The sequence below is a fragment of the Pongo pygmaeus genome, chromosome 12 (genome assembly GCF_028885625.2).
Source record: "Pongo pygmaeus isolate AG05252 chromosome 12, NHGRI_mPonPyg2-v2.0_pri, whole genome shotgun sequence".
NCBI lineage: Eukaryota > Metazoa > Chordata > Mammalia > Primates > Hominidae > Pongo > Pongo pygmaeus.
In genome coordinates, this window is record NC_072385.2 from 105220916 (window position 1) to 105230319 (window position 9404).

General features: G+C 42.3%; 1 long non-coding RNA gene across 1 annotated transcript in view; it reads left to right on the forward strand.

Moving 5' to 3' along the window:
- Window positions 1-9160, forward strand: part of LOC134737863 (uncharacterized) — a 39933-nt gene extending 30773 nt beyond the window's left edge. Inside the window, exon 4 of the long non-coding RNA XR_010123260.1 lies at window positions 7911-9160. This is a non-coding gene — a long non-coding RNA (uncharacterized LOC134737863). The remainder of the gene's footprint in view (window positions 1-7910) is intronic.
- Window positions 9161-9404: the final 244 nt, after the last annotated feature.

Genomic DNA, 9404 nt, shown 5'->3' on the forward strand with positions numbered 1-9404 from the left:
GCCATTTTGAGTGAGGCCAGAAAAGAACTGAGAAATCAACAAAGAAAGGAGAAGCAAACAAGAGGGGAAAAGACATGACAGGGCAAAGGACAAAAATGGGTAGTTGGAGAACAAACAGGGGACAGCGTTTATGGCCTGTTCTCTCCTTTCCCTGAAATGGAAAATGCTTTCTGCTGTGATTAAAGCAAACACCAGGCTTAACTTGAAGTAAAGGACATCAAAAAGAAAAAATATATAGAAAAGAGGGCAATCCCCCTATTCTAGCTTCCGCTTTCAGTTTTCATCAACAAAATAAAAATTGGTTAGATAGGTGTCAATTCCCACTGCACATGAGAAAATTGCTTAGTTAAAAGTATCAGCATAAATGGGATCCAAAATCAAGGGGCACAGTTTTGTCTAAAAGAAAGAAAGAAAAGCAGTCCCTTCTAAAGTGCAGATTATTCTGCCGGACTAGGTATGACAGGGGAAAAAAAAAAAAAAAAAAAAAGTGCACATTATTTTCTAAAACTTTTTGGCTACTCTGTAAGATATTTTGTTCACAATTGAGTGAATTACCGGCCATGGTAGAGACTGAAAATATATAAAGGATGTTCCCAACTCAGCCTGTTGTGCAACCATTCTTGATTTCTTGTGTCAAACTGGATCTTCTGCTTCCCTTGCCAACTGAAATCAAATGGATGTGTTAGGTCATAGCACTAGTATGGAATACTTTCCACACTTGTTTTTCTTTCTCCTTTCTTACCTCCTGTTTATTACATGTAACAAGTCGGATTGTAATTTGAAAGTGAGGAACTAAGGCAGCTTGCTAGCACGCTGAGGCTGAGCACTGCTGCTCGTATTGTTTAGACCTTTTGGTAACAGCCAGAGGGTATTAGTCACATGGTTGTTTCGGATGTGCAATCATCCGAGGATAAAATGACATCACCAGAGTGCATTACCCTGGAACTTAGCAAATCACTGCAGGATTTGCCAAGGAAAATTAAACTGGTAGCTTTCTAAACTCCTCCCATCCCCCATGTGATTAGTATTATTTTTCTAGTGACTTTTATGCTGAAGAGGAACCTTGTCCAGTTCTTCTTTCTGGTGTGTGTAAATGTCACTGAAACTAAGGCTTCATGCATGTGAAATTGTTACCAGTAAAAATGTTTTTTCTTCCTCAATTTACTTATCCAATGCTTTAGACCTCTGTACATGCTATGCTTTCTTACCTCTCTGGCTGGTGGTGTGTGTTGTTTCCTCTGTTTGACATGCTCTTCTCCCTAGTCCTCTCCCCTCTGCCCCTTGTCTATCTGGTGAACTCCTACTCATCCTTTAAGACCATTTCAAAATATTTCTATGTGAGTTTTCCTTTACCTCCTCCTCTTCTGATTCAGATAGTAACTTCATCCTGTCTTCCATCATTCATTATAAGAGTGTATATCCCTTGGGCCGGGCGTGATGGATCATGCCTGTAATCCCAGCACTTTGGGAGGCCGAGGCAGGCAGATCACGAGGTCAGGAGATCAAGACCACCCTGGCCAACATGGTGAAACCCCGTCTCTACTAAAAAATTCAAAAAATTAGCCAGGTGTGGTGGCACGTGCCTGTAATCCTACCTACTCGGGAGGCTGAAGCAGGGGAATCCTTGAACCTGGGAGGCAGAGGTTGCAGTGAGCCGAGATTGTGCTACTGCACTCCAGCCTGGTGACAGAGCAAGATGCTGTCTCAAAAAAAAAAAAAAAAAGAGTGTATATCCCACTGTTATAACCTTTATCACATTATACATTATTTCCATATGGAAGTTTTATGGGGGGAGAAACTATGTCTCCACATCCTTGTTTCCCTAGCATTTGGCACAGTCTTGGCAAATAGTAAGCCCTCAACATACGTTTATTTTCTCCTTCCTTCCTCAGTTTTTTTATCCTCATCACCATGTATGTTTTCAATTTGAAACAAAGTTTTATCAATTTTTACATTACACACTTTGAAGATATGTTATTAAGGACATATAAGTTTAGAGTTGTCATAGCTCTCCAATGAAATTTTTTTTTTTTTTTTTTTTGAGACAGAGTCTCACTCTTTTGCCCAGGCCAGACTACAGTGGCGCTATCTCGGGAGGCACTGCAAGCTCCGCCTCCCGGGTTCACGCCAATCTCCTGCCTCAGCCTCCCGAGTAGCTGGGACTACAGGTGCCCGCCACCACGCTGGGCTAATTTTTTGTATTTTTAGTAGAGACGGGGTTTCACTGTGTTAGCCAGGATGGTCTTGATCTCCTGACCTCGTGATCTGCCCTCCTCGGCCTCCCAAAGTGCTGGGATTACAGGTGTGAGCCACCGCGTCCAGCCTCCAATGAAGTTTTTTTCAAATATGGTGACCCATTTCATCCCTAAAAATGCTTTTTGTCTTAAATTCATTTGTCTCATATTAATAACAACAACATTAGCTTTTTTGAAGGGGTGGATATTTGCCAGACATGTTTTATTTTCACTTTTATTTTTAATTCCTTTTAGAGACAGAGTCTTGCTTTGTTACCCAGGCTGGAGTGCAATGGCATTTGGCTAACTGAAGCCTTGAACTCCTTGGGCTCAGGCACTCCTTTTGCCTCAGGCTCCCAAGTAGCTGGGACTACAGGTACATGCTGCTGTGACCAGCTAATTTAAAAAATATATATTATTATTATTATTACTTTTTTGAGACAGGGTCTTGCTCTGTCACCCAGGCTGGAGTGCAGTGGTGCAATCACAGTTCATTGAAGCCTCAAACTCCTGGGCTCAAGCAAGTCACCCATCTCAGCCTCCCCAGTAGCTGGGACCATAGGCACATACCACCACGCCTGGCTAATTTTTGTATTTTTTGTAGAGATGGGGTCTTACTATGTTGCCAGGACTAGTCTTCAACTCCCAGTACTACAAAGCACTGGGATTACAGATGTTAGCCACTGTGCTCAGCCTCTATTTTTTACATACTTATACTTTCTGTCATTCTGGATCCTTACAGTTTAGCAAGCCTCTTATAAAAAGTATATATCTGGATTTCTAATATTTAAAACTCTAACTTTTTGTACTTTTAAAGGCCAATTTGATCCATTTACATTTATTATGATTACTGAAATTTGGATTCATTTCTATAACCTTATTTTGTGCTTCCTATTTGTACTGCTTTTTCTATGCTTCTTTCTCTCCTGCTCTTTCTAATGTTGTAACAAACTGAAACTTTGTGATTCTTCCTTTTTCATAAATGACTTTGATGTTCTACTCATATGGGAGGATTGGTCTAGCAGGCTTCTATCTTCTGGTTTCTTAAAAGTTTCTTCTTTTAATTAGGACAATGAGAAGATTTCAGAGGATATTTATGACTAAATATTGCATCATCAAGAAAGAAAAACACTGTAGTCCCAGCACTTTGGGAGGCCGAGGCAGGCACATTGCTCGAGGCCAGGAATTCAAGACCAGTGTGGCCAACATGGCGAAACCCTGTCTCTACTAACAAAAAAAAAAAAAAAAAAAAAAGAGAAAAAAAGAAAGAAAAATAGCTAAGGGGAGACTTGGGAAAAAATTTTATTTTTCAACAATTCTCACTAGAGACTGAGGCAGTTTAACAGCCAAGTAGCTCATTCTCAAAATGATGAGTCAACATGGTGTGCAATGCTGGTTACAGTATAATGAGATCTGTGTAATATATCTGCTCCCAGTGTGAGGACGACACCTAAGGGAAGGTCCTTCTGCGCTCAGCATGCCTGTACTGCTGTGTGCTACGTGACTTCATGGAGAAGCTCCCATGACTTGCTTCTGTTCAACTTACTGTAAAATCCTCATTCTTTTTTTTTTTGAGACGGAGTTTTGCTCTTGTCACCCAGGCTGGAGTGCAATGGCGTGATCTCGGCTTACTGCAACCTCTGCCTCCCGGTTGTTTCAAGCAATTCTCCTGCCTCACCCTCCCGAGTAGCTGGGATTACAGGTGCTTGCCAACACGCCCAGCTAATTTTTGTATTTTTAGTAAAGATGGAGTTTCACCATGTTGGCCAGGCTGGTCTTGAACTCCTGACCTCAGGTGATCCTCCTGCCTTGGCCTCCCAAAGTGCTGAGATTACAGGCATGAGCCACCATGCCCGGCCTAAAACCCTCATTCTTTCAGTGAGCCATCATGGTATTCGTTTGGCCTCCTCTTAGCTAGAAATCAACAGAAAAGGGAGCCTTTATATTGTGTGACAGGACTTAGTTATAGTTGCACTGCCTGATGATCCAGCATATACTGTATCAATTTCAAGATTATTATTTAAATAAAAATACATAAGTTTGACATACTTAACAGTGAGTATGTTTTATAATCTTTTGATGTTTCCTCCATACCTCTGGAAAAACAAGCATACCATAGCAGTTAATAGCCTGGACTCTGGAGTTGCAAACAGGCTGGGTTTTTTTAAATGTTACTTATTTTTATTTTTTATTTTTAAAATTTTGTTTTTAATTGACACAATAATTGTACATATTTATGGGGTATAGTGTGATGTCACAGACTGAGTTTTTTTTTATTTGTTTGTTTTTTGTTTTTTTTTTTTGAGATGGAGTTTTGCTCTGTTGCCCAGGCTGGAGTGCAGTGGCGCCATCTTGGCTCACTGCAACCTCTGCCTCCCAGGTTCAAGCAATTCTCCCATCTCAGCCTCCCGAGTAGCTGGGACTAGAGTCACGCACCACCACCCCTGGCTAATTTTTGTATGTTTTAGTGGAGACGGGGTTTCACCATGTTGGTCAGGCTGGTCTTGAACTCCTGACCTCAAGTGATCTGCCTGCCTTGGCCCCCACAAAGTGCTGGGATTACAGGCATGAGCCACTGTGCCCACCCAACGGACTGGGTTTTCAATCCTGATTTTTCCGTGTATTAGCTGTGTGAGGTAAGGCAAGTTACTTAATCATGCTAAACCTCAGTTTCCTTATATTCTAAGTGAAGCTAAATCTAAACATAGGGTTTTTATGAGAATTTAACAAATTAAAACATATAAAGCCTCTGGCCTCAAGTTAGTACTAAAAAAAAAAAGAAGTAGCTATTATAATGATTTCTTTTTTAAATGAATAAGAAGCTTCTTGAAGGAGTTCCTTCTGCAACTCCCTGTCTCTCAGCACAGAGTAGTAGGCATAGGAAGGAGTCTTGGGCTGGAGTTGGGCTAGAGGAGTATTGATCTTTCCACTTCAGAGGTTTAACAAGCTGAGTATGGTGGAAATCCCTTTGATCTTTATTTATTATTTATTTGTTTTTTTTGAGACAGAGTCTCGCTCTGTCGCCCACACTGGAGTGTAGTGGCGTGATCTCGGCTCACTGCAAGCTCTGCCTCCCGGGTTCACGCCATTCTCCTGCCTCAGTCTCGTGAGTAGCTGGGATTACAGGCACCCGCCACCACGCCCGGCTAATTTTTTGTATTTTTAGTAGAGACAGGGTTTCGCCATGTTAGCGAGCATGGTCTCAATCTCCTGACCTCGTGATCTGCCTGCCTTGGCCTCCCTTTGAACTTTTAAGATGTCTTGAGGAGGTCAGATGTGTGACTCATACCCTCATGTGTGTCATCCTGAATCAACAGATATCAGTGTGTATCTGGATCATTGCTGCAATGATTGTGTTGCAAACCTGTTGCTTCTGCAGACATGACTTCTTTGATAAGGCTGGCATGATCTTATATCCTCAAGTTCTGATCTCTTCTGCAAACCCAGTTAGAAAGTTATGAGGTAGCAGAGTGCTGCTAACCTCATCTCCAGAAATCTCTACTTCTCCAGGTAGGGGAAACCCTGTCCTGGGGTGCTGAGTTAGAATTAGGAATATATTAGATTGGTGCAAAAGTAATTGCAGTTTCATAATGGCAAAAACTGCAATTACCTTTGCACCAACCTAATACATTTTTTCCTATTATGAACATGATTATTTGTAGGTGATATGTACATCAGGCTCACTGCTATTAATAATGGGTAAAGGCTGGGCACAGTGGCTCACGTCTGTAATCCCAGCACTTTGGGAGACTGAAGTGGGAGGCAACATAGCGAGACTCTGTCTCTTAAAATAAGAAAATTTAAAAAAATAAGTGAATAAACAATGGGTAAAATAAGACTATTAGGACATAGCCTGAGATCCTAACCTCTTTAAGCAACATGATTTCCTATGGGAAATGTGTTATCAGTTCCAAATAATTGATTTACGGGTAAAACATCAAAACATAAGCCATTAGAAAAAAAAAAGGGCTGCAATCCTTCACATGTTCGATACAGGAAGAGGGAAAAAATCCTGCAGAGCAGTCAAAGTGTAGGAACAGTTGGGTACTGTGCATTTTTCTAAACTGGAGGTCAATCAGGACAACAGATGAGCAGCTTGTTGCAGAGAGCAACACTGGCTTCTTAGTGATCACCAAGACAGAGACATTGAATGAGGTTTGGCTCCATAGCCATTCCTGTGCCCTTGCTATGTTCGGATGCTTCCTTATTCCTTAGAGAGTCCTCCTTGAGAAGGGAAGGCCACCTTCCTGCTCAGGATGCTCTGGAAGCTTCTGAGTACTGCTGAGAGGGGCCTCTGTGCCTACACTCCCTCACCCTAAATTGACCTGGCTATAAGCAGCTCTCCAAACTTTCTTTGCCAGATCCCTCTCTAACCTCTTGTCACTCTTATCTCTGACTGCCATGAGCATGGATCGCTCATGAGTCAGTCAGGAAACAGGTAGATGCTAAGAGTCCACTTTTGCTCAGGATTCTTCTAGGCTCTGTGAGTACAGAAAAGAAAAAGATAGAATCTCTGCTCTCAAAAGAATTTACAAACTAGTTTGGGAAGCAGTGTATGCTAGGAGTTCAAACACAGGATTCACGTCAGTCAGCCCTGACCAGAATCTCAGGTCTACCATCTCCTAGCTGTGTATTTTGAGTCTCAGTTTTTTCATTTTAAAGTGGGGATGATAAAAATGCTCTCTCAGAGGGCTGGCATGAGGATTGTGTTGCAAGATAAAGTATTTAGCAGAGCCTGCACATAGTAAGTGCTCAATAAATGTTAGCTATTATTATTATCATTATTCAGCAAGTCCCAGATGGGGTATCAACTAGTCTGGGCCACGTAGGAACCTAATAACATCCTCCTCAGTCTTCTCAGACCTGGGGGAGGAGGTACTGCCTTGTGGGCCACAAAAATAACGGGGATGGACTGGACACCCCCGGAGAAGGGCTTTGGGGATGCACCAAGGTGCTGCTCTTGATTCCCTGGTGAAGACAGTCTGCCTGTCTTGGCTCAGTTCAGCACCAATCACCTTGTTGGGCTTGGAAACTAAACAATGGGAACTTCCCCTACCTTTGAAGAATTTGCCAGCTAGGTGGGGGTTCAGGACACGCACACAAGATGCAGCTTTAACATAATGAGGAAGAAGCATATTATTTAACAAGAACAGGCTGGGCGCAGTGGCTCATGCCTGTAATCCCAGCACTTTGGGAGGCTGAGGAGGGCGATCATCTGAGATCAGGAGTTTGAGACCAGACTGGCCAACATGGTGAAACCCTTGTCTTTACTAAAACAAAAAAACAAAAAACCAAAAATTAGCCAGGTGTGGTGGTGGGTGCCTGTAATCCCAGCTACTCAGGAGGCTGAGGCAGAAGACTCTCTTGAACCCGGGAGGTGAAGGTTGCAGTGAGCTGTGATTGTGCCATTGCACTCCAGCCTGGGTGACAGAGCAAGACTGTGTCTCAAAAAAAAAAAGAAAGACCAAAATGACATGGTAAAAACCCGATATGCCTACGATAAATGTTTAGGGCAACAAATGCTTATTGATACATCTACATTCTGGACTTCTGGGTAAAATATTCTGATTATGTTAATACCACCCATAGCTCTGTGGCAATAACAGCAGAAAGGCCCTTTTCTTACCACCTTCCCACCTCCATCTCTTTGTTGCCTGTGTCTGTGTCTCTCCCCAGACAAACTGCGGCCTGGACCAGCTGGTGAAACAATTCTGAATCCTGCCCACAGCCTTCGGTGGTTTTGGATGAAAGGCCAGCGCCTTGGGAGCCCTGCGTTTGATTTCAGGTTTTAAGGCCGGCACTGGTGGAGCAATGAATGGTGAAAGCTCTCCCCTTAAAGGAGCACAATTGCCTTTAGGTGACTGCTAACTCAGGCTTTTGCTGAGGACAGTGTTTACTTTGTGAGCTTAATGACAGGGCTGGCTTTCTGGGAGTGTTGCAATGAAACAGACTCAGACACAGGCCATCATGGACCTCCTCCCTAGCAAGGCCGCCATGGCTGGCATCTCAAGAGCAGTCCATTGAACTTGGGATTTGGGTGTGAGACACAGTTTCATCAGAAGAATTTAAACCAAAGTCTACATTTGCCCTCTAGATAAATGTGTGTGTTCAGCAGCAACCACAACTCCTTGCCTCATTCTCTTGGTTGATTATGTGACTGTGAGAAGAAAAGCAAAAGCAAAAGTGAGAAGCATAGCTATGATGCTATTTTAGTTAAAAATATTCTGGTAGAATTTGAAGGTACCATAAAGATTACCTACAGATGGAAAAAACTGAAGCTCAGAGTTGGGAAGTGCCTTGTCCAAGATCACACAGCATGTAAGGGAAGAAGTAGGACTGAAATCCAGATTTCTCTGTTCCTGGTCCTGTTTTCTCTTTTCTTTTGTTGAGACAGGGTCTCACTCTGTCGCCCAGGTTGGAGTGCAATGGTGCAATCTCGGCTCATTGCAACCTCCAACTCTTAGGCTCAAGAGACCCTCCCACCTCAGCCTCTTTAGTAGCTGAGACGCCTGGCTAATTTTTATTTTTGGTAGAGATAGGGTTTCACCATGTGGCCCAGTCTTATCTTGAACTCCTGAGCTCAAACGATCCACCCACCTTGGCTTCCCAAAGCGTTGGGAATATAGGTGTGAGCCACTGCACCCGGCCAGGTCCTGGTCTCTTTTCATTATTATACAGCTGTCGACAATCATGGAGAGTTCTTTTTCCCTTTTGTTGGGTTCTTGTTCCTTTGCAAAGTCTATAAAGAACCAAGATGATCCAGGAAATTCAGGGAGTCCTCATTCACTTCCAAAGGCAGTTTGTTGTCTGTTGGCTGTGCTGTATGAATTGCTGTTTCAATTAAGTTTTTCAACATTTCATATGAAGGCATGCAAATGACCACTGATTCTAAATAAACCCATTTAGGTATTCAGGGTTTATAAATATAGAGAATCTTGCTTTCTGCCTCATTCTTTCTGTCTTCCCTGGCATTCTTCCCTCTATCCACCTCCACTGAGATGCATTTTTATAGAAGACTTTACTTAGGACACATATTTTGATGAAGTCCTTAACATTTTTCTTCTTTCCCAATTTTTATATTATCATTGTTATAATGCATTACAATAATTTATATTTTGCAAATTTGTTTTAATATGTTAATTTTGCAATGTATCTATCTCAAGGCTTCTA